This window comes from Artibeus jamaicensis, unplaced genomic scaffold, assembly GCF_021234435.1.
Source record: "Artibeus jamaicensis isolate MK-2021 breed Jamaican fruit bat unplaced genomic scaffold, CSHL_Jam_final contig_908, whole genome shotgun sequence".
In the NCBI taxonomy this organism is placed as follows: domain Eukaryota; kingdom Metazoa; phylum Chordata; class Mammalia; order Chiroptera; family Phyllostomidae; genus Artibeus; species Artibeus jamaicensis.
The window spans coordinates 660,123-686,309 of NW_026522009.1; the positions used below are offsets into that span (position 1 = coordinate 660,123).

At 38.6% G+C, this 26,187-nt stretch overlaps 1 pseudogene; it reads right to left on the reverse strand.

Annotated features, from left to right (window-relative positions):
* Nucleotides 1–1,132: 1,132 nt before the first annotated feature.
* Nucleotides 1,133–25,122, reverse strand: LOC119038118 (AN1-type zinc finger protein 2B-like; annotated as a pseudogene).
* Between the last annotated feature and the right edge of the window lie 1,065 nt (nucleotides 25,123–26,187).

Genomic DNA, 26,187 nt, shown 5'->3' on the forward strand with positions numbered 1-26,187 from the left:
GTGAGACTGCGGGGAGAGGAAGGAATACAGGATGTATCATAAAAACAAGGACTCAGGGGCCAACCTCATAAAAGAAAGGAGGAAGTGAAGTGCATCTTATACCATGTGTTACAATTCGCTAATAGTGACCAAAGATATTTTTAAATTAAATTTATCGAGGTGACATTGGGTTAATAAGAATATAGGGCTTCATGTATATATTTCTATGATACACGATCTGCATATTGTACTGTGTGCCCAGCACCAAAAGCCAAATCATCTTCCATCATCACGTATTTGGCCCCATTTCAGAGAGGGTTTTGATTTATTATTTAAGGAGTGTTAAAATGAGGATCTGATGCTTAGCTGATGTTTTTATTTCCACCACTTCGATCTACGTTCTGTGATTTTTACAAAGACTTTCTTTGTTATTTGACTAATCTAAGAAAACATTCTAAGCCGTGGCAGCCCCTCCAGCTATACCAAGGGTCCTAGGGCAAGGAGGAAACACTGTCCCGGGGTAGAAATCCAAAGGTCTTACTTTCCTGTCACTTCGGATGAAATGTCAACACATAGGTGACATTTTTGTGACCATCCTTTTCCACTTCATCCAAAGTCAGCATCCCTTGCAGAAGATGCTTAGTGTTTCTCTCATTCGCTCTCATTTCTTCTTCACACACTATGTTGTCTTCCTTTACTTTGGCTCTCCTAATATATTGGTTCAGTCATCTGGCTGTTCTACAGCACTTGCCCTGAATTGTCACTAAGAACAGATTCTGTATGTGAAGTGACTCTGTCACTCATTGCTTCATGTCATGAAACAGTTAAAAATTTTTCAGAACATGGAATTTCTACACACTGTTCTGCCCCGTCTTTTATATATTTAACCTTTTTGACTCATTAAGTACTGATATCCTTTATTCTTCCCAGGCCCCTCCCTGTCCCTACACGTGGGGGCAGCAACAGTGTACGAGGGGTGACGTGTGGCAGCGGGTTGAGCAGGGCCTGGCCAGCATGCTCTGGGGGCCGAACCAGGGAACAGTTGGCAGCTGCTCTCTCCCATGCAGCTGGAGAGGCCAGCAGTGCCTTCTGTGGGCTCAGTTTCACAAGCCCTTTCTCTTATTGCTCCCTGAAAAATCCTCTGTGTCACTCCTCATCTCTCCAGGCTGCTGCTGGCCTCCTTTCCCTGTGGGCCTTGCTGCTGTCTATACTCTGATTCACTGGCTGACAGTGCTTGTGCTAAAGCTAAGTCGTCTTCCTCCAGAGACCTTGCGACCTGGGGTTTGGGCTCTGCCAGGAGCAGTTCCAGGGCTCGCTGCAGAGCCCCATTCTTGCTCCAGCCACTCTGCAAAGCAATCCCTAGAGGGGTTAGTGCATAACAGAGACTGGACTGTGGCTCTGCTGGGAGAAGTAGATGAAGGCAAGGTCCGACTTGCGCTGGGGATGGTGCTTGTAGAATAAGCCAGACCTCCTTCTCTGGAGATGGCAGCAAGTCCTGCCCGGCTGGTTGGGTGCCCCACCCCAGAGCAATCACGGTCCAGTGGGTGACAATGCTTGATGCAGAAGGTTCAGCCACAGTGTACACAGGTCAGCTTCATCATTTCCTGCCACAACAACCAGAATGTTCACACTCGTTGGTGAAGACCGTACGTTTTTGCTGTGCTGGATCTGAGCGACAGTCTCCGTCGTTGTGCTCCCACACAGCGTGGTCAGGGAGCTCCCCTCTGGCCACAGGCACAGGCACATTACAAAGTGGGCACACAGGTACTCGGATAGCCTGTTGGTCAGCAGATCCACAGTGATGCTGAGCATGGGCCACATGGTCTGCGCAGAAGATGCCCTAACAGGCATCAGACTTGAGCACAGAAAATCTAAGCACTGACAGCTCAGTTCTGAACAGTGAACCCCGAGGTCTGGAAACTCCAATGCTGGGCTGAGCAGGACCAGAGCCCCTGCCTATATATTTGATCTTAATGATATGAACTGAGAGTCTCTGAGAAAATCTATGGAGAGACTTCCATGATTAAATGGAGGATTCTGACAAATCCATCATCAGTGCACAAATAAAACCGATTCCTTAACTAGGAGCTTTTATTCTTTAACTCTCACTTAGCTACAATTAAAAAAAATTCCTAATATTCACACAATTTTTTTTCTATCTTGTGTGTTTTTTAAAGGTTTTTTAGTATTAAATTTATTGGGATGACATTGGTTAATATAAAGTTTTCAAGAGTACAATTGTATGATACGCCATTTGTACAGTGCATTGTGTGCCCACCACCCAGAGTCAAACCGTCTTCTCTCACCATATATTTGGCCCCTTACTCTTTGATACCCGTCCCTCCCCCTTCTTTCTGGGAACCACCATTCTGTTGTCTGCATCTATGAGTTTTTGTTTATTTTTTCCTTGTTGCTTTCAGTTTTATACCCCACATACAAGTGAAGGATTTCCATTCTGACAACTCTTACCCAACACAGTACTGGAAGTCCTAGCCAGAGCAATTAGGCAAGAGAAAGAAATGAGAGGCATCCAAATTTGGGAAGGAAGAAGTAAAAATGTCACGTTTTGCAGATGACATGATTCTTTATACAAAAAGTTTTAGAAACTCCACCAAAAATGTATGATCTATTTTTGAAGGTTTTTTTTCTCAGTTACTTGTTTTAGTTGAAAATATGAGCATGAAATTAAGAGAAAATGATAATCATGTAATGTTACATTTCAATATAATCATGGTTGTCGTTTTAAAACTTTTAAATATCAAAAAGCTTATGCAAAGGAGAACGCAGAATTCACACTTTTTGAGAACATATAATAAATTAGCTGCTGTATGACTCTTGTCTAGTTAAGTGAGCATCTCCATAAGGTAGTTGCTCTGTGTTTCTGTTTATAGATGAGAAACCTTGGAACCATAGTACAAAGTTGTATATCCTGTTTAAAGCCATACAAGTAATGACATGGGTATGATTTGGACCTGTTTTATCTAAGGCTTTTTAAAAAAATGCCACCTTGTTTTCTTCCTTAATGAAGAGCAATGAAGAGTGTTCAAATATAGTTCTGTAAGAGGCAATTTTATCCAGAAGCATCATGACTTAAAGAAAAGTCCTAACACCAGAAGATCTAGTTTTAATTTCCTTTTGTATTGTCATCTATTGGTGGGACCTTAAATGGTCTCCTACCTTATAAAATAAAGATGATATTAATATACATCTCTTGGTGTGAGAATTTAATGACAGAATGTGTGTGATCATGATTTATAAATTCTAATGTTATTAAACTGTAATTATTATTATAATACAAATTTCAAAATATGTATTTCTTTCCTGAGGAGACTAAATCATCATAATAAAATGTGGAAATTTATATTTAAATTGGATTTTATAATAGAAGCTATACTATATTCAATTTACTGAAATATACTATCTCAAACTAATCTTGTTATCCTTAGGACTTCTCCTTACCTTTTATTTTTTTAATATCAGCATAAGAATTTTATTGTATATTGAGGTATACACTTATTTTCCACATACATTCTCATTTTAAATTTATATTTCACTTTCTAAACTCACATAAAATTAAATGTATAATGTTCTCAATATTTTCTAATTTATTTTTTCAACCAAGATTTAGGAAAACACATTGATATTGAGGAAAAATACTATTACATCTACTATAGATTTTACACTATTTTAATAAAGAAGGAAAAGAGATGGGAATAGTAAGTAAAATATATATATGTATATATCTACGTCTATCTTTGTATCTATATCTATCTATATGCACATACACACATACCAGATAACAGAAAATGAGAAGGGGTGGTGTTCTGAATTATTCTATAAATAAATTATTCTTTCCCTAGAATGTGCCTTTACTGTAGCTTTTTATTATATGTTGCTTACATTGTTTTTCTTGCTTTATGTAATAATATGATTTATTATTAATTTAAGAATTATGTTCCTAGACCAGTATGTCTTTTTTGTAACAATTCTTGAAATACAACACTGACAAGAATTCTGAATCGGGGGTAATTTAAGAACATGGAATCTACCACCTGATGGGTAATGACTTAGAGATAAAAAATTATAATATATAAGTGTTATTGTTATAGCAGGTATTTTTAACAATGTTTATAAGATTATATAACCTGCATAAATAGATTTTACTTTTTACATGACCTAATTCCATGTCAGGGAGCATCACCCGTGGCTACAAGCCTCAGTCTAGGAGGTGTGCCACTGCCTATGAAATTGTGTGGCTCATTCTCCGACACATAGGAAGACCTCATTAAGTGTTAGTTGAACCTAAAGGGAAAAGTTTCAAAAACTATTTGATGCCAGTAAGAAGAGCTTTATCTTTTAAGTTTAGAAATTTAGGCAATCATTATGCAAGATGCATTTTAATGAGTGCATTAAAAAATAGTTAAACTGAATAATAGCATTCCATGTTAGCTGCTGATCAACCCATTTGTTCAGGAAAAGATAATGACCAAACATTAACTGACAGTAGTAGAGAGTTTGGTCTTCTGCTTATGGTTAAACGAGATGCTATGGCATTATTTTCCTCCATGAGAAAATTGTTTCCAAAGCCTAGTGGAAGGGAGCCAGTGACAAAGGTGATATGATGCTGTCACGTTCTCTGCAGTATTTAAAAGTATCAGAGGGCCGCAAGGATAATGCATTGTTTCAGGTTTGTTTCTTGGCTTTAACTCATGCTTTGTTCTACTGGGAACCATTCAGGTTTTGATGATGTCATTTTCTAAATAAGCTTGCTGTCATTTGATCTTGCCAGCCCCTAGTACCTCCAAACTTGGCTCGTGCTTTTGGGATTTCATTCTTGTGCACAAAATAGTATTTGCCAGCACAGGCTTCCAATAGTTTCCTTTACTGTGGGACCATCAGTACATTCTTTGAGCTTTACCTTTAATTACATTTAGACAGAGTCAACATTTTTATTTATAATCAAAACATCTTTAAGAAAAGAAGGGAAACAAGCAAAAATAATGAGAAACTATGTTAGAAAAATCTCTTTATGTTGTTGATCCTCTACTGATGTAAAACATAGTAAGTACAGGAAAAATTACAGCAGCTGAAACCCTGAATTTCTGAAACACTTATTCTTATATTGATTATCTTGTTAGTGTCAGTAATGAGTTATGGACATTCAGAAGATATTATGGGGGATATAATTTTTATTTATTATATAACATTTTAAAAGAGCACACCCACATTAGGCTAGATTTGGAGTAACTTGTCGGAAGGACAGGACTGGGAGAGTTGAAAGAAATATTTTCTGGATCCTCTTTAATTTAGGAGAATTGTCAAAATAATGATTTTATATGTTTTTTAACTCCACAAATAATAGAATTCCCTGCCTTATAGAAGTTTTGACATTTATTATTCTTCTTGAGCTGAATTCAGTCCACTTTTGTGTGTGTGTGTGATGACTCATTCATAATGAAATGTAAAATTCTGTGTTGACTTTGCAAATCATGTCCTAATGTTCTTGAGTTGGGAAGGCTTGGGGAGGAGTCAGGTACCTGCCAACAGGTCTGTTTTCAGCCTCATTGCATTTCTTGGGTTTTATTCAAAGACTATACCTGCTACCTTTCTACAATACCATAGTGCTTCTATTCCCTGGAGCCCACATTTACTATGGCATCTACACATGTTCCCTCTAATAATTGTGTGATAACTTAATAATCTGTGAGGACCACTAATAGTCAAATATTGACTAAACTCTAATCTCATATTTTTTTTTACCTACAAAGCTTCTTTTTCAGCCCATAAACATTTTAATAGTGTGATTTTTAATCATTTTATAAATTTATTTTTTTAAGATTTTATTTTTTAGAGAGAAGAGAAGGGAGGGAGAGGCTGAGAGAAACATCAATGTGTGGTTGCCTCTTGTATGCCCCCTACTGGGGACCTGGCCCACAACCTAGGCATATGCCCTGGCTGGGAATCAAACTGTTGACCCTTTGGTCACCAAACCAGTGACCCTTTGGGCACTTTGGTTCAGGCTGGCACTAAATCCACGGAGCCACACTAACCAGAGAATCATTAATAAATTTAAATAGTTTAAGAAATTATCACCACTCACTAAAAAGCTGCCATTCAAATTTAATTTAATCCTTCATTAATAATACTATTAATAACATTTCACTATTAATCAGTACTTCTTAGTTTGTCTGCACATTTTGCCATGCATTAAACCAAATGTTCTAAATGCATTGCTTTGAATTGTTATGCCTGTATCATGACATAAGTATTACTATATTTCTCTCCTCCTTTCACATATGGATAATTGAGGCTGAGTGAGTCTCAGGAAATATCCTGCAAGTGCTAGATACTGTGCAAGATCTTAGGGATACAGTGAGTGCTTAGAATATATTACTACAAACTGACATGGAAGCATGCCAGTCTGAACTTCTGTTCCAGTATTTTGAAAGTATAGCTAAGAAGTTTTGACCTCAAGTCTGTTACTTCCAAATGTCTACGTGTTGTCTACTTTGAAAACTGTATTAGTTTTTTTTTATTTGCAAGTAACAGAAACCCAGCTTAATCTAGTTTAAAGTTGAAAAAAATAAAACAAACAAAATTTAATTTTTATGTGGAGGGTACTTAAAGTGTTCAGATAATTGAAGGAAGATCTTCAGAAACATAGGGAATTGTGGGGCCAGGAGGCTATTGATAGGCAAGAAATAAAGTTTAAATGCACTGAAAGATAAATAATAATAAATGAGAAGACACGTAATCTATGCATAACATGGTAAATCATTAAATCTCAAAAAGTAAATGAGATTGATTACTTGGACAAAATATTATGTCACCTAAATGGGCAAAGTTCAAATCAACCTCAGGCGTTTGGACAGCAGCAGTCACATGCTGGAGTGCAAAGGCCACCACATCTACAAGAGTCTTCAGAGGAAGCGTGTGACATTTAATAAAAATATAAAGACACACATCTTGTTACAAAAAGCCATTGTAGTACCAACTAATTTGTCAGGACTAAGTCAAAATACATTATATCAATAAATGTGAATGAATTAAACTTTACTATTAAGACAATTATTTTAGTTTCCAATATCTACAAAAATCTCAACTATATGTCCTTTGTAAGAGAAATATATGAGATAAACTCAAAGTGGGTAAACAGAAAAGGTTGAGTAAGGAATAAAATAACAAAACTAAAGAAGAGTAACCATTTTAGTATCAGGTAAGCTATTTTTTTGACATAAAACTAATATACATGACTAAGAAAGATTAAAAAGGGAAATGTAGGAGTCAAACTATATCTTTTATGTGTATATTTATAATATCTTATAGCATCAAAACAAATAGGCAAACTGTTTAAGAAATCCAAGACACAGTACTGCCTAACACACTATATATTCTCATCTCACACCACTTTCATTTTAATTTCACCTAAAGCTGATGACCAGGTAGGTACACTGGATTAGCTTTACTCATCAGGGAGAATTTCCCTCTCCACTGTCTTTCAGACACACCCCTCATTGTGTCTGAAATCCATTCGCATGTGTTTTTGCTGACCTATGTGTAAAACAAGGTCAGTCTTTTTCCTTCTGATTCAGCTGGATTTTTCTGTGACATACTTGTATAGCTCTAAATGCAAGTCCAAAGAAGGATATTTCTCAGGCAGCTTACTGTGCCTCCTTGTCCTACTCATATTCATTCCCAAATGTATAATTTTTATTTTATGATGAAATGCTATTGGGAAAGCCCAAGTTTATGATTTGGCAAGTCCAACAGAATCCAGTTTATAATGACAGTTGTACGTATATGGTTATATCATGTCCCATGGTCAAGCATCCCAATTATACTAGAACTCATTAATATGTCCATAATAGTTTCTCAAAGGCTGCATAATTCTCTAGTAAGGATGCTGTGACCTTGTTTTAAAATACTATGGGCCTGTGTTGTGATTTTCTCACTAGGTCTTGCAATAGCTCTATACAATATCATTTCCCACCACTTACACACCAGCATCATAGTGTCTGTTGCATAGTACGACTCAAGGAATAAGGCCTCTTGTGTCACAGTCTGAATTTGTTGCAGAATCCTTTCCTCCTCTGGGACTCACTCAAAGCTGAGGCCTTTCATGTAACTCAAAATATGGGCTGATTGCGTATCTACCAGTATGACATGCATAACCTCTAGAAGCCAAAGAGTATTTATTATACTTTCTTTATTGTGATAGGAAATAAACCATTCAGCAGCTTGTCTCTTATTTTGATGCTGCATTTCATGGCTGAACCTCTAAAAATGTCACAGAAGTCACATGTCTTAAGCATTCATATGGTTTACTTCTCGCCCTCTGCAGTGCATGGATTCCATCAAGATCTTCAGCATCCCAGCCGCCTCTTGCTCATTCTCCCCCCCACAAAAAGTATGATTTCATTGATGTAATGGGTTGGTGTCATGTATTCTTTTTTTTAATTTATTTTAGTTGTTGTTCAAGTACAGTTTTCTGTCTTTTACTCCCATCCCAGCCCAGCCCCAGTGTTCCCCACTTCCCTCTATGTATTCTTAAATGTTCAGATGGGTTAGATCTCTTCAGACTACATGATGACATGGGCGGGAAACTTGAAAAGCCCTGAGGTAAAGCCTAAAAAGCCCTGGAAATGGATCCTCTCTTCTCCCATCCAAGTACTAACCAGGCCCGACCCTGCTTAGCTTCCGAGATCAGACGAGATCGGGCACGTTCAGGGTGGTATGGCCGTAGACCTCTCTTCTAATTAGAATGAAAAAGAATGTGTTCCCTAAATCAATACCCTTATTAATCTGGCCTAGCAATAATACCACATTTAGCATAGCAACTACAATCAGACTACTCTTTGATGAAGACTGAAGTAGTCTGCAGTGATTTTTCAGAATGCATTTAGTTTTTTTTCAGACCTGTGAATTAAATGGAGATATGGTAGAGAGTGCTACCCTTGCATCCTTTAGGTCCTCAATCACATCACCAGTCTCTGTGTTTCATTTATTTTGTTGGGGCAAGGTAGGGGCTTTCATTTCAGAGGTTTTCACTTGACCTTTCCTACTAGGATGGTTCATACTCCACAGGCCAAGAACTCAGTGTAGGGGTTATTCCACTGCCAGCTTATTAATTCCAATTGTATACACTGAGTCTGGGGAAATGACCACTGTGTGGGTCTGCAGACATAGTGAGTCACTCTGGAAGCTGGACTTTAGCTAGGACTGTATTTATTATCACCTGACCCATGAGTCCTTACTGTAGCAGAAGGGCCATGGTGGTATCTATGGCAACATAGACCCTGTATCTCATAGTCTTTGAAAAGTCTCAGTAATACATTTTCCTCAGTGCCTAGCCCACTGAGTTCATTGCCACGGTTCCCTTTGGGGAAAGACTAAGGGAAACATCATGGTGTATATCTGCACATTACAGAATATTTCCTCTTCAGTCATTGGGATCCAGATCTGAAAATTGTCTCAGGTGTGGAACCTCAGCGAGGGGTTTTAATTTTGTATGGTGGCAATCATTTAGCTTCCCACATGTCCATTCTTGCCTCTTTCTAATTGCAGATGTTGTGGTATGGCTACCTTTTTACCTGATTCCCATACTCAACTAACTATCTCTAAAACTTCTGCATGTCAAGCCCCTTGTCTGCCTCTCCTACATTACCATACATTATCAATTTTCTAGTAACTGTGGCCTCTGAGATTCAGGCAGTTAAGTCTGGCCACTTGACTTTGACTCTTTTGAGGCCATATTATCCTTGTATATGTTAATGAGTCCAGCTCTGTGGTCACTTCTTTTATCATCAACCCTGGCCTGCAGCTGCCACTGATATATATATATTTTTGATGCTCATGCCACCACCAACAACAACAGTTCCTAGTGGCTTTGATGAAAGCAGTGATTTTCATCACTGCTTTCAGTGATGTGATTGAGGACCTAAAGGATGCAAGGGTCACACTCTCTACCATATCTCCATTTAATTCACAGTCTTTTGGGCTTTCCCACGGAACTTATTCTGGTGAGTCTTTGATCTCATGTAAAATGTCTAGTCTAATATGCCTGCACCCTCAGCCTGCTGTTTCTTCATTATTTGCCAGAGAAACTCAGAAATTTACTCTGTCAACGTAAGAAATGTCCAGACCTATAAGAATTTGAGTCAAATAGGCAATTGCTGAGAAGCCAAAACTTAACAGATTGAGAAAATATGTGGAAAATGGCAGTTTGGGGCCTTATTTTATACATTACAATAAAAAAGTAGGTATAAGGGGTTATAGGAAACCATTAGTGTTGGATTAGAAAGTCAGGAGAAAGCAAAAGTAGGGATCCTCTGAAATTAGATAAAAAAGTAAAATGATAGACATACTTCTTTTACATACGTGGGTACAGGGTAGTCAACATTTAACTATTAACCAATAATGATAACAAGGAGATTTGTGGGTTGTGCCTGAGAAGTTTGAGAAAGGGGAAGTTACCTTGACATTGCCAAGTTATGTTATTATAGATGCTAAAATACAACAGACAGGTTTAATTAAAGTAAAGATTGCTTCTCGTCAGGGAAGATTCTAGCCTAGGACATGACTACCTGCCATAAACTGCTTTTAGTTTTAAGTTTTAATTTCAGACCATCCAATGTGTTTACTTTGGTGTCTGAGTTTGTAAGGCTGCCACACAGACTTCCCTTAAGCTTGTTAGTTTTAGTATGTGGCCCCTCTCCGTCCACAGCCCTTTTCTGATTGTGTCTGTCACCTTTTCCATGTTCGTAAGAGCCATGCCATCAGTTAGTTAGGCACAGTCCCTGTATCCTTTCTGGGCTGTTAATTCCACATCCTGAGAAAATATCCTCAAATCAATGAACTCTTACCCAGTCTTATATTCTAGACATCGCTATTAAGCAGCCTAAAAATTCAATGCTAAGAATTCTTGCCTGGCTTCTACTGTTACACACTACTTAATTCTTCCAGTTCTTTTAATATGTAGTTCGTTATCTTTCTTATCAGCCATAGAATATTCTCAGCCAGTTAATGCTGGGATTTAACCTTGATTATTGGTCTGGAAGCCAATTAAAAAGGTGGGTGTGGCTGATGAGGGGAGCACTTGCTACAGGCGCAGAGAAGTCAGGGGTGGGACCGCAGAGTCAACATCCTCAGGAGGTGTCAAGGCAGACAACTGTCTCCCGAGCAGGGTTCTTGGATTTCCCCACCATGGTACTCATCTTCGTGCAACAGACCTGGCTTTCTTGAGCATTTAAATGTCTCAAGCTCTCGACTGCTAATGATTAGATTAGCCTACAGCTTAATTGAGCCTGTTCTTCCATTACTGAAGATAAAGTCCTTTTTGGAAGCTACTCCAGAGGCCTGTGGCTCTCTCTTAGTGAGCCATTAACTCCCTTTTAGAGTCTATTTTTCACTGTGAACCAGTCCCAAATCTTCACCTAACTACCACTTTTCTTTGACTAGTCTAGGATCCCTTGTGATCCATTGAAAAGTGTATACTAATGTGGGAGACTTGACCATGAAGGAGAATGGGGAGTTGAGGGAGCTGGTAGAGCTATGAGTCTGCCCAGCATGTCTGATTTGTTACAAAGAGGGGAAGGAAGGAAAAATAGGTTGCGAGTATGAGTATTATACTTTAGCACAGTTCTGAGGAAGGTCAGCAAGGCTGATAGGCCATCTTTGACCAAATTACTTTAATATCCCTGCTATGCTCAGTTACTAGTTGAGAAAAGCCCACAGGGTATTTGGCTGTGGAGCAAATGCCATGATAGATTTAGCAACAGGGTGATGTGGACCCCAGCTCCTGGGGTCTGTGACATTGTGGATGGGGGAGAGATGTTCACATGGACTACGGAGTCCTGTGGAGGAAAAGAGCGGGTGGCTTCACTCTCAAGAGGAGCCAAAAGTCCTGGCATCCACCATGCCAGGCCTTTATTTCTTTTTTTGGGCACATTACATGATGGTCCTCATTTACTATGCACCAGTTGGCTTTAGGTAGTTACCTTTTACAGAAAACAAAGGAGCCAATGCCCCTAATCACATCACAGAAGAAGAATATTTGCAAATGAAAAGGGAAAAGTAGTTGAACAGGTTACACTTCATACTGGGGAGTTTTAGCATGGATTTTAGGAAGTTACAGGAAGCACTTTCTGTCTCAATTTAGGGTGAGGGAGTTTTAGCAAAAGCAAGTCTCAAAGCAGCCTAGGTACATTGCAGGCCTGATCCCCCCTGGGAGAACAATGGGTGTGGGTCCTGTGCATCTCTGAGTGGCAGCTGGGCCCATGCCATGCAGAACAGTCCCCTACAACAGGGACCATCAGTTAATTATACTCCTAAAGTCAAAGACTTGATTGTTGCATTTTTCAGGGCTGGCACAGTATAAGCATGCATGTATACCCACATAGATACATACATTCTCCTTCACACAAAACTGCACATGAGTTGCACTTATGAATCTTTGTATTATATTATATTTCAATAAAATATAAGTTGGTCACTCATGTTGTTATTGTTACAGAAGAGCCAGTGTTGTTGCAGAACAGTTAGTGGGATTCTACTGCTCATTACCTATAGGCAGAACTTGAGTCCAAAGGAAAGGAGTTGCTTGTTTAAAGTCTGTACAATTTTGAAATACTGGCAGGTTTCTATCTCAGAGCCTCACTCCCTTTAAAATACCCGAAGACAAATAACATGTTACTCTCTTCCAGGCCAGATCAGTTCCAGAAAGTGCCTGGAATCCCTTTTCCCATTATAAGTGCCATCCTTTGGGAAACGCAGGTGGCTACAATATGCTCATTCAAGCCGCTTGGCAGATTCCAGTCACAGTTCAGCTCCAGGCTCCTCTCCCGAGTGTGTGTGTACCTGGCCAGGCAGGGCCATGCTGCATCAGCCAGCACTGCTGCCACTTTCCATGTGGGCCAGTTGCCAGGAACATTTCCCAGACCACGTGGTTCCAAGGGTCCACTGGCTGCAGGGATTCAGGCCGCTGCAGCAAACCAGACTAGCGAGGGGAGCGAAAGACCACATGTTTTTCCTGCATGGTCCACTTCAGAGGCTTGCCACAAAAGTGTATGCATGACAGAGCAAAAGGCTATTGCACCAACGTGTGCCAGTGTTCGCCATATGTGTCAGCTCCCCATTGTCTTTGACCATCTTTTGGCTGCCATTTTGCAGCAGGGGGCAGAAGCTTCCCAGCCGTGCACAGGTGCACAACAAGGGCCTTAGCCTGAGGCAGGGCATCCGGCCCCCACAGCTCAGAGAGGCTCTGTATAAGCTCCCTCTGGCTGGGTCACCAGTTTTTATCTTCCTTTGGGGTATAGAAGCCCACCCCAGCTCTGGTTTCCATCCCCGGCTGTCTTTGGCACTTCCCATCTCCTTCTCGAGAAACAGGCTTTTTTGCTTGCTACTGCTTCAAACTGCCACCTTGGGTTTTCCTCCCTAATCTTGTGGGGGAAGATGTTGGCTGAGGTACCCTCCTCTGTTCCTCAGTGATCTGGCCCAACCCACCTTGTTACCTTATGATGTATCGCAATATACTGTGCAATATCACAATGTAGCATTAGTAATTCTGACACAAAGCAGGCATACAGTCATGTTTAATAGTAGGAAATCTGTTAATAGTCCCCAATGTTGACTCAAAATAATAATCATATGATAGCCAGAAATGCTCAACATACATTGCCTAAATTTTTTAGCTCTCTCTATATGTGTATATGTATATACACATGTATACACATATACACACATATATACACACACACACATGAAGTCTGTCCGGAATGTATCCAGTCATGTAATATGAAAATAGAGACATCCATTGAAGAAGATACAAGAAACATACATAGAATAATTACACCTCAGTCCCCTTTAATGTAGGAACCTTGCGACCTCACACAGTTCTTCCAGTGGCCATCAGCTGCCCTGTCACATTTTCCTGAGTCTCATTGATGATCTGAAATCTCTTCCTTTTTGAAGGTGATTTTACTTTGGGGGAAAGCCAGAAGTTGCAGGGCACCAAATCCAGGCTGTAGGAGGATCTGAGTCACCTGGGTGATTTGATGTTTCACCAAAAAACTCTGCATGAGAGGTGATGCATGAGTGGGTGCACTCATCACCAGTTGCCCACAGTGCAGCCTTCTGAATCATCCAAATAGTTTCCACAGAGGAAAGTTCAAGCTTAATAAAAAAAAATTGATGCAGATTTGTTTCTCTACTCATTCAGTGATTTTGAATGAGATGGCCACACAGTACACATAGTCACTCAACAGCATCTACCACCCCCACTGACTAGTACAGTGAAGTCGTCATTGTTCATATATGCACATTTCAGTCCACTCTCCTTGGCTGTCAGTTTCCATCAATGCTGAGCAAACCATTATCATGATCTTAAACAACATTTAGACTTTTTCCAGACACATGAAAAATATTTATATATATATTTATATATAGATATAGTCTTGTAATGTAATACCAGAATTTTAGTCCCAACCAGAGTGAGAATATTTAATTTAATTTTAGTTAATTAATTAAAAATTGTTCTGTAGTTATTAGTGCTACAATTAGTTGTAGAAAACATATTAAAAATATTTATCACTATAAATGACATAATTGTACAGCTTAAGAGAGTTAAAGGAAATTTTATTATGATTGATAAGAACATTCATTAATGTAACTGCTATATACAAACAAATTCAATAAGAATATATAATAAGGGGAAACATCACACAATAAGCAAATGGTATATAAAATACTTCATATGCAAAATCTACGTGAAAAACAAATTATGAAGCTGTTTAGTGTCTTAAAATAAAGCTTTAATAAATAGGAAGACTATTACTGAGTTGGGCAGCTAAATATAAACATGTAACTTCTCTCAGAATAATCTATTAATTTAACAAGATATCTTCTAAATACTGATTTAAAAATATGATTATCTTTTACTCAAGTAGGGAAAAATACTTGCCTAAATAACCAAGAAATTTCTGGAACTAGAGAATAATACAGGCAAAAACACAAAAAACCTTACAGCTTGTTCAAGATCTGATTAGCATAACTTCCAGTGACAAAACTGTTTCTCGTTCCATTTTTACAGTTATAAGTTCAGCCAAACTGTGTTAACTCAAGATATTGAGAGTAATAGATAAAGGGTTGTTTTTAGCCAAAATATGCCATGCACTTTATCCCAGAAATCTTTTCATTAATTTATTCAGCAATCAGTAAATAGTTTATTTTTTAATTTTATTAAATGTATTGTGGTGACATTGTTTAATAAAATTATATAGATTTCAAGTGTATGGTTCTATAATACATCATCTGCATATTGTATTGTGTGTTTACCACCCAAAGTCAGGTCCTGTTCTGTCACCATTTATCCCTCCTTTACCCTCTTCTGGCCCTGGTAATCACTGCTGTGCCTATGACTTTTTAAAAACTTTTGCCTAATTTCTTCACTTTTTTCTACCCAGTCCCCTAATCCCATCTCCTCTGTGAGCTGTCAGGCTGTTCTCTGTCTATGAGTCTGTTTTTATTTATTTTTATTATTTTGTTCATTGTTTATTGAATTCTTACTATTTTCCAGGCTTAGTTCTTGATGCTGGAAACAGTGCAATGAACAAAACAGAAAGTTTCTGCTCTTGGGCTGTACAAGTTTAAGGTTAAAAAAGAGCCCCAGCCAGTGCAGTGGCATCCAGCACATGTCCAGGCAGGACTGTAGTGATGTTGGCACTTGCATATGAGTCTGCACCTCCAAGGGGAAGAGCTGAGCTTCTTCCAGTTCTAACTTGGCTTTCTGTGGCTTGCTTTAGGACCTGCAACTGTGTAGAGCTGTTCTGTGTTGTGTTCTGGAAATACAAAACATAAACCCTCTGTCTATCACTGGAGAATAGTTCTGCCTTCTCTACTGTAAAACTTACTGAGCTGATCTTTCTATATATCTTCAGTAAAATTTGTTTAATTTACCTGGGTGGAATCTTTGTTTTGGCCTCTCCTTCAAAATGGACCTAATGTCAGTATTTGTCAATTAAAGAATTTATGCAGAAAATTATTCTTACTAAATATTAACACAAATTTTAAAGTTATAGTACCTAAAATAATACAACTGATTCAAAAATAAAATGTCATCAATGGAACATGATAAAAGTCAGAAATATATTCAAATAATTATAAATATTAATATGGAATATGAATAGCATTGATTAAAAGTGAGTCATTCAAATAGCTTCATTGAAAACATAAAAAAAAAACCACTAGGAAGACTATGAAAAAGTTGGGACCCCTATCTTAATCATTATCCTTCAGTAAACATTCAATGAAAGGTATATATATATATATATATATAATTATTATTATTAAAGACACTTAACATGAGACCTATCCTATTAACAAATTCCAAGTGTATAGCACCCTGTCACTGACAGATAAATGTTGTGCAGAGAGGCTCTAGAACTTATTCATTTTATTGGTTTGCAAATTTATGTCTGTTCATTAATAAGACTCCTATTTTTCCCTCTTGCCAGCCCTTGGAAACCATCACACCATTCTTGGATTTCATGAATCTGTCTATTTCTATTTAATACCTCATATAAGGTATTAAGCATGATAACATAATAGCATGATATCATGATAGAATAAGTGGCATAATGCTATCATGCAGTGCTTCTGACTGGCTAATTTTACCTAGCATAAGGTCCTCAAAGTCTTTATGCTAAATCCTCAATGTCCATGTTGTCACAAATTGTAGAATTTTTTCTTTTTAAGGCTGAATATTACTCAATGGTATGTGCACACTACATTTTCTTTATTCATTCATCTGTTAATAGGCATTGAGGTTGCTTCCACATCTTGGCTGTTGTGAATAATGAGTGCTACAATGAAGATGGAAGTGCTAATATATGCAATCTCTATTTTAATTTGGGGGGGTAAATACCATGAAGTGGCATTGCTGGGTCACATGGTACCTCTGTTTTTAATTTGTTGAGGAACTTTTATACTGTTTTTCATAGTGGTTGCACTATTTTGCATTCCCACCAACAGTGTACAAGGGTTCTGGTTCCTTCCTGTGCTTGTCAACACTTGTCTCTTATTTAACCATCTTGACAGATGTGAGGTAAAATCTTGTTGTCATTTTGATTTGCATTTTTCTAATGATTAGTAAAGATGAACATCATAATATAAAATAGGAACCATATTAAAAAGTACAAGAATAAAACATTGGAGAATTTACTGGATTATTTATGAGCATTGCAAACTATCGAGAATCGATGATAGGGATAATTGTTGAGTTGAATTGCATTACAGAATTTTCAGTGAAGAAAATTTTCTTAAATAAAGTCAAAATACAAGCAAAACTTGAGAACAAAGATATTTGCAAAACTTGTGAGAGTAGTGAATCCTACTAAAATAGGATTTGGTGACTACTGGCCAAGATGGAGGCATAGGTGGACACACTGTGCTTCCTCGCAAAACCAGAAGAAGGACAACAAAAAATGTGAAACAAAATAACAACCAGAACCGACAAAAAATTGAACTGTATGGAAGTTGGACAGCCAAGAAGCTGAAATAGACACATTCATCCAGACTGGTAGGCAGGGTGGAGTCCCGTGGCTAAGGGAGCGGAGAGGAATAGTAGCACAAGAAGTAGTGACACCAGGCACGCAAGGCACCTCAGGTGTGCAAGATGGCAACAGGCAGCCCCTGGGCATGCAGGCAGTGCTTGGAAAACCCCAGATGAGGGGTGCCAACAAGGCAGCTGGCTGACTAGGCGGTCCCACATTCATACTCAGATAACTGGGGAGTGAGACAGACTGAGCAACCCGGGGTCCCAGCACCAAAAAATAAAGCCTCAAAACACTGATTGAAAACACCTGTGGGGGTTTAGGCACATGGAGAGACTCCCAGCATCATAGGAGAGTTTGTTGGAGAGACCCACAGGGTCCTAGAACATACACAAGCCCAACCACACAGGAACCAGCATCAGAAGGACATAGTTTGCTTGGGAAAGTGGCAGAAGAGACTAAAATCTGAGAGAGAGCAGAGCAAGCCCCATTCTTCCCTCTCAGACCACACCCCCACACAACCCAGCAACTGGGTTGCTCCGCCCTGGTGAACAACTAAGGCTCTGCCCCTTGCTACATAACAGGTGTAACAAGACAAAAAAAAAAAAAAAAAAGAATGCAGAAACAGAAGAACAGATCAAAGCTCCAGAAGTAATACAATTAAGCTACCAAGAGATAGCCAACTTATCAGATGCACAGTTCAAAGTACTGGTGATCCGGATGCTCAGAGAATTGCTTGAATTTGGTCATAAATTAGATGAAAAAATGAAGGCTATGCTAAGTGAAATGAAAGAAAATACACAGGGAACGAATAGTGATGGGAAGAAAACTGGGATTCACATCAATGGAGTGGACCAGAAGGAAGAAAGAAACAACCAAACAGAAAAGAATGAAGAAACAAGAATTTAAAATAGGACTTCCACCAAGATGGAGGCATAGGTGGAAGCACTATACCTTCACGCACAACCAAGTTTACAAACATCAAAGTTTTAGCAATAAAAACGCAGCCAAACCACAGAAAATTGAACTACATGGAAATCTGACAACAACGAACCCTCCAGCTAAACCAGTAAGAGGGGCAGAGCCAGCAGCAGAGTAGGGTCGGGCAGGAAAGATCCACCAGACCGACCTGGGGGCAGATCCCAGGTGTGGAGAAGTGGGCAGACCTACTGAGGGCACAAGGCGATGGACCCACTGAGGGCTGATCGTGGTCACACATTCGTGCGCAGATAAACCTGTGAAGGAGCTAGCAGTGAGATGGACTGAGCAGGCCCCAGTGGCAGGAAGTGGCAGAGGGAACTGCCACTGTCCCTCTCTGACCCCGCCCCCACATGCAGCATCACTAACCAGTGACCTGGGTGGCCCTGCCCTGGCGAAGAACTAAGGCCCCGCTCCTCATACGTAACAGGCGTGAACAGATCAAAACATGGCTCAAGAACAACTCAGAGCCCCAGAGCCAATAAATCTAAGCGATGAAGAAATAGCTAAACTTTCAGATGCACAGTTCAAAACACTGGTGATCAGGATGCTCACAGAACTGGTTGATTTTAGTCACAAATTAGAGGAACATATGAAGGCTAAACTAATTGAAATGAAGGGAAATTCACAGGAAACCAATAGTAATGGAAAGAAAACTGGGACTCAAATCGAAGAAGTAGACCAGAAGGAAGAAAAAAATGACCAGAAAGAAAAGGATGAAGAAACAAGAATTCAAAAAAATGAGGAGAGGCTTAGGAACCTTCAGGACATCTTTAAACGTTCCAACATCCGAATTATAGGGGTACCAGAAGGGGAAGAGGAACAGCCACCAGTGGAAAACTTATTTGAACAAATAATAAAGGAGAACTTCCCCAATCTGGCAAAGGGAATAGACTTCCAGGAAATCCAGGAAGCTCAGAAAGTCCCAAAGAAGTTGGACCCAAGAAGGAACACACCAAGGCACATCATCATTACATTAGCCAAGATTAAAATGAAGGAGAGAATCCTAGAAGCAGCAAGAGATAAGTAGGGACAGTCACCTACAAAGGAGTTCCCATCAGACTGTCAGCTGATTTCTCAAAAGAGACCTTACAGGCAAGAAGGGGCTGGAAAGAAGTATTCCAAGTCATGAAATCCAAAGATCTACATCCAAGATTGATCTATCCAGAAAAACTTTCATTTAGAATGGAAGGATACATAAAGTGCTTCCCAGATAAGATCAAATTTAAGGAGTTCGTCATCACCAAGCCCTTATTATATGAAATGATAAAGGGGCTTACTTAAGAAAAAAAAGATAAAAAAGATGAACAGTGAAAGGACAGCAAACTCACAGTTATTAAGAACCACACCTAAAACAAAAGCAAAGTAAGAGAACAGCTAGATCAGGAGCAGAATCATAGAAATGCAGATCACATGGAGGGTTAGCAACAGGGGAGTGGGAGAAGGAGAGAGGGAGAAAAGGTACAGAGAATAAGTAGCATAGATGGTAGATAGACAATAGATGGGGGAGTGTAAGAATAGTATGGGAAATGTAGAAGCTAAAGAACTTATGACACATGGACATGAACTAAAGGAGGGAATGTGGGTGGGAGAAGCTGTGCAGGATGGAGGGGATTGAAGGGGGGAAATGGGACAACTGTAATAGCATAATCAATAAAATATATTAAAAAAATAAAAAATAGTCCTGGCTTGTGTAGTTCAGTGGATTGAGCTCAGGCTGTGAACCAAAGAGTCGCCAGTTCGATTCCCAGTCAGGGCACATGCCTGGGTTGCAGGCCAGGTCCCCAGTCGGGGCCACATAAGAGGCAACCACACATGAATGTTTCTCTCCCTTTCTCCCTCCCTTCCTCTCTCTCTAAAAGTAAGTAAATAAAAAAAAATTAAATATAAAATAAGATTTGGTGATTGTTTCTTCTCATTTCTTGTTGCGATTCCTTTGTTTTTAATGGTTGCCTTTGGAAAGTTTAAAGTTGGTTTACTATTATGTTTACTTTGATACTTTATTAAATGACATAGTTATAAAAAGAATATTTGCTTCTTTCTTTTAAACAATTTAATATCAGTAAATTCAAGTTTGCTTACAGTGAAAGTGAAGTAAGTTACTCTGTCTTTAATTTAGCCTTTATAATTTTTTATGTTCAATTTAAAAGATTAAATTTTAAAAATTACTATTTGATATTTAAAGTATGTGATACATTTATATGTGAATTTATGCAATCTTCAGGGAAATATAAATTTTAAATGAGCAACAATATGAAAGTTATGATATATTTAAGTGTCAATTTTTGTGAACACAAAGGATTATGTGTAGAGTAATTAAAAAGCAGATGTGGTAGCTATTTATTCTTTTCTACTTTCCAAATAATCAAAACTTTATCAAAATATTCTTCTTTTAACATCACCTGAATATTCTGTAAATTCTAATTTTGTATCATAAAATTCAAGATAAGAAGAGAGAAATTGGGGAAATCATGCCACAATAAATAAAGGTATATTTGACCAAACGTATATATAAGCAAAATAATATACCTGTTTTTCCAACCTAGAAACAAAGTCACTAGTAATGTTAGCCTACAGAACTAATGTGTCCTATTAGGTAAGATTATGGTGGCTTTTAAATTATCTTCTTCTTAAATAATTATATAGCTACCGCTTCTTAGTAAATAATATCACTTTATTTTTTCACAAGTTAATTATGGACATTTCTAACCAGTCCCCATGTATTAGTTAATGGTATTTACTATAAAGAAAGATGCACATTTTAATTTGTGAAATAGGGAATATACCTTTTTCCTTTGTTATCCAGAAAAAAACTGTGTTCAACCTCTTTTAGTTATCTTCTTGCACAGGGGGCATGCTAACCTAACTCCAGAGAAAACACATTGATGCTCAAAGCCCTGTGTACGCTGCATGTAATTGGTGTAATTAGTGATTTCCTTACCTATGTCAACTCAGCATCATCGGATTAATCTTTCAAAATTATTGATCAGATCATGGTTTTCTTGTGCTAAAAATGTCCTACTATTGTTCATACAAACCTTCAACTATTTAACTGACTTAAAAGCCATAATAGCTGGTTTCTGCCTATTTCTGCAGTCTTTGTGGTTGACACTTTCTCTCCCTTACTCTCGTTTCCTAACTTCCTAAATCCCAATTATATTGGTTTTCTTTATCTTCAGTTTTGCTTCTGTTTTTTTAATTTCTTAAACTGGCCACAGTCTCATCTTGGAACTCCCACACATTCTCTATGTTTAGGATTCTCACTAAAATAAACCCTACTCTCAATTTTTGTGAAGCAACCTAGTTCCATGTCTCTGGGCACCCAGACTTGAGACTTTGAGATAGTACTATTTCTCTTATGTTCATGCTTGCTCCCTCACCTTTGCATTGCTGTGAAAATCACATGCCATGGATAGCACGCAGTCATTCAGTTGCTGAGGCCTGAGGTAAAACTGCCCACTCGAGCACAGCCTAGACTGCTACTGCGTTTCAGGGTTGTTCATTATGCAGCAGTCAGATTCATTCACACTAGCACAGCTTATTGTATCCTGTTACTGCAGTTATCATCCTATTCTGACTATGTTCGACAGAGATAATTCATTCAAAATGTTAATTATATGCTAGGTTACTACTTTTGAATGAATGACTTAAATATTTTACGTATTTTTATTACATATATTTATTCATTATTTATTATTGACATAACTTCTAAAGTAAACTTTAGTTTAGATTTCAGGCCCTAACTGGGCAGGGACCCATCCCTTAATGGTCTATAAATCCCTGCAAGCACCCACTCTGCACAGTAATGCACAGAATTAGCATTGCTTGGTGCTTGCGAAGTGAATAAATAAATCATAGACTTATAACATCATAATATTTGGATTAGTAGAGAGAACTGTATATATTAATTAAATATTTTTGATAATCAGCTGGTATAATAGTTTTATAATCTTATCAATGCTTCAAAAATTAAGTTAAGATAGTTATTTTTAGTTTTTTATTAAGTTTTGAGGATTTTTTGCACTTAATGAATGGGAAAGCACACCTGTGTTGGTTGCAGCATTGATCACAATACCTCTAAGGACAGAAGCAATCCAGGTGCATCAAGAGATGAATGGATGAGCAAACTGTGGCATACACATACAATTGAATATTATTCAGACTTTAAAAGAAGGCAGTTTTTATAAGTACTATGATATGGATGAATATAGAGGACAGTATCCTAAGGGAAATAAGCCAGTAACATAAAGATAAATGCTGTGTGATTCCAGTCATGTGAGATACCTAGAGTAGTCAAATTTTTAGAGACTGACAGTAGAATGGTGGTTGCCTGAGGCTGGAGGAAGGGAGGGCTGGAGAGTTGTTCCATGCGTATAGAGTTTCAAGTTGAAGAGCCCTATAGATAGATGATGGCCATGGGTGCACAACAATACGAATGTACTTAATACCACTGAATTGTATATTTGTTTAAAGATTTTATTTATTTACTTTAGAGGAGAAGGGAAGGAGAAAGAGAGGAAGAGAAACATCAATGTGTGGTTGCCTCTGGTGTGCCCCCCACTAGGGACCTGACCTGGCCCACAACCCAGACATGTACCCCAATTGGAAATTGAACTGGTGACCCTTTGGTTCATAGGCCAGAGCTCAATCTACTGAGCCACATGAGCCAGGCTGAACTGTATATTTAAAATGTCCCAAATAGTACATTTTTATGTTACATGTATATTATATAAGAATATTTTTAAAAGAATGGAAGAAAACATTTTACTAGCTACTCCTCATATATAAGTCAATAAATATGAAAAGGCTTGATTAAATATTTAAATATTAAAATTAAAAAAAAATATTTTATTGAGTATGCTATTACAGTTTTCTCATTCCCCCCCTTCATTCCCCTCCACCCTACACAGCTTCTCCCCCACATTCCCCTCCTTTAGTTCATGTCCATATGTCTTAAGTTCTTTAGCTTCTACATTTCCCATACTATTCTTGCCCTCCCCCTGTATATTTTCTACCTACCATTGATGCTACTTATTCTCTGTACCTTTTCTCCCTCTCTCCTTCTCACACTCCCCCACTAATAACCCTCCATTTCTGTGGTTCTGTTCATGTTCTAGTTGTTTGCTTTTGTTTTAGGTGTGGTTGTTAATAACTGTGAGTTTGCTGTCATTTTACTATACATGTTTTTTATCTTCTTTTTCTTAGATAAGTCCCTTTGACATTTTATAAAATAAGGGCTTGGTGATGATGAACTCCTTGAATTTGATCTTATCTGAGAAGCACTTTATCTGCCCTTCCATTCTAAATGAAAGCTTTGCTGGATAGAGCAATCTTGGATGTAGGTCCTTGCCTTTATGACTTGGAATACTTCTTTCCAGCCCCTTCTTGCCTGCAAGGTCTCTTTTGAGAAATAAGCTGACAGTCTGATGGGAACTCCTTTGTAGGTGACTATCTCTCTTATCTCTTGCTGCTTCTAGGATTCTCTCCTTCATTTGATCTTGGCTAATGTAATTATGATGTGGCTTGGTGTGTTCCTTCTTGGGTCCAACTTCTTTGGGACTCTCTGAGCTTCCTGGATTTCCTGGAAGTCTATTGCCTTTGCCAGATTGGGGAAGTTCTCCTTTATTATTTGTTCAAATAAGTTTTCCACTGGTGGCTGTTCCTCTTCCCCTTCTGGTACCCCTATGATTCGGATGTTGGAACATTTAAAGATGTCCTGGAAGTTCCTAAGCCTCTCCTCATTTTTTTGAATTCTTGTTTCTTCATGCTTTTCCGTTTGGTTGTTTCTTTCTTCCTTCTGGTCCACTCAATTGATCTGAGTCCCAGTTTTCTTCCCATCACTATTGGTTCCCTGTTTATTTCCTTCACTTAGTGTAGCCTTCATTTTTTCATCTAATTTGCAACCAAATTCAAGCAATTCTGTGGGCATTCTGATCACTAGTGCTTTGAACTGTGCATCTGATAGATTGGCTATCTCTTGGTTGCTTAGTTGTGTTATTTCTGGAGCTTCGATCTGTTCTTCTGTTTTGGCCATTTTTTTTTTTTTTTTTTTTGTCTTGCTGTGGCTGTTACGTAGTAAGGGGCAGAGCCTTAGATCTTCACGAGGGTGGAGCAACACAGTTGCTGAGTTGTGTGGGGGTGGGTTCCGAGAGGGAAGAATGGGGCTTGCTCTCCTCTCTCTTGGATTTCACTCTCTTCCACCACTTCCCCAAGAAAACTGGGCCCTTCTGATGCTGGTTCCCGTGGGGGTGGGCTTGTGTGTGTTATAGGACCCTCTGGGTCTCTCCAATGAACTCTGCTGTGAGGCTGGGAGTCTCTCCATGTGCCTGAACCCCCACAGGTGATTTCAATCAGTGTTTTGAGGCTTTATTTCCCAGTACTGAGTTGTGTGGTCTGTCTTGTTCCCCAATTATCTGCATGTGAATATGGTACCCACCCCCATCAACCAGATGCCTTGTGTGCAGTGCCTCACTTCACAGTTGCCCCCTCGCTGAGTCTGCTTGTTGCCACCCCATGCCTGGGGTCTTCCAACCGCTGCCTGCACACCCAGGGGCTGCCTATTGCTATCTTGGGTACCTGAGGTGCCTTGCACGCCAGGTGTTACCACTTCTTGTGCCATAACCCCTCTCTGCTGGGCTGCCGGACTTCACCCTGCATACCAGTCTGGATGAATGTGTGTATTTCAGCTCCTTGGCTATCCAACTTCCATACAGTTTAATTCTCTGCCAGTTGTGGCTGTTATTTTGTTTCAAAATTTTGTTGTCCTTATTTTGGTTGTGCGAGGAGACACAGTGTGTCTACCTAAGCCTCCATCTTGGCCGGACATCTGGATATTTAAAGCTTGATTTAAGTTTGTTCAAGCAACATTTATTTGCCAAAGCCAACATTTATTTGTGAAAGAGTATAAGTGAAACGAGTGAAAAGAAGCTTTACATGGTAATTTCCTTATAGTTAAACCTTATATTTGTGGCTTAGCTTGTGACCTAGGTTTGGAGCATGGCTAATGTGTGTTGATCATTATAAAAACAGGTTAGCAGGATGGCTAAGAGTCTAGGCAGAGGTTCCAGTCTCAATTCATCACTCACCAGCTGCATAAACTTGGGCAAATTGCTTACACTCTGTATCCAGTATGTGAATTCATATACAGGGTCTGACAGAAGTAACACCTGCTCGAGTATGAGTAATAATATGGGTATAATACTTGATAGTTATAATTCAAACATTTCACCTAAAATATCATATGGTATGCTTGAGTATAATAATATTATTATAGAGAATGATAGGCTTATGGTTTTATAATAAAAGAGTTTGTAATAAAAAGGCATTTATTTGTTCTGGACCCTGTATGTGAAGCCCTGAGAAAACTGCCTGGCACACCACAAATATTACAATATTTAGTATTACCGTTATTACTGTAAAATCTTGACATTAAACACTAAATTCTGTCATCTGTTGGGGAAGCTTGGTAGTAAGGATGTTTTAATAAAATGTTACCTTATATTTCCAGGATGATGCTAATTCCAAGGGAACCACTGTTGTTTTGGAGGAGCTGTCCAGAATCTTCCTCCTTTTGATTTATTCTAATGCTGTATCTAGGCCACCAGTACTTCCCAGTGCATATCATTCAAGTCTATGCAGGGTAAAGGGACAAGGATTTACAGCTCAGGTTTTTTAATGTTAATTT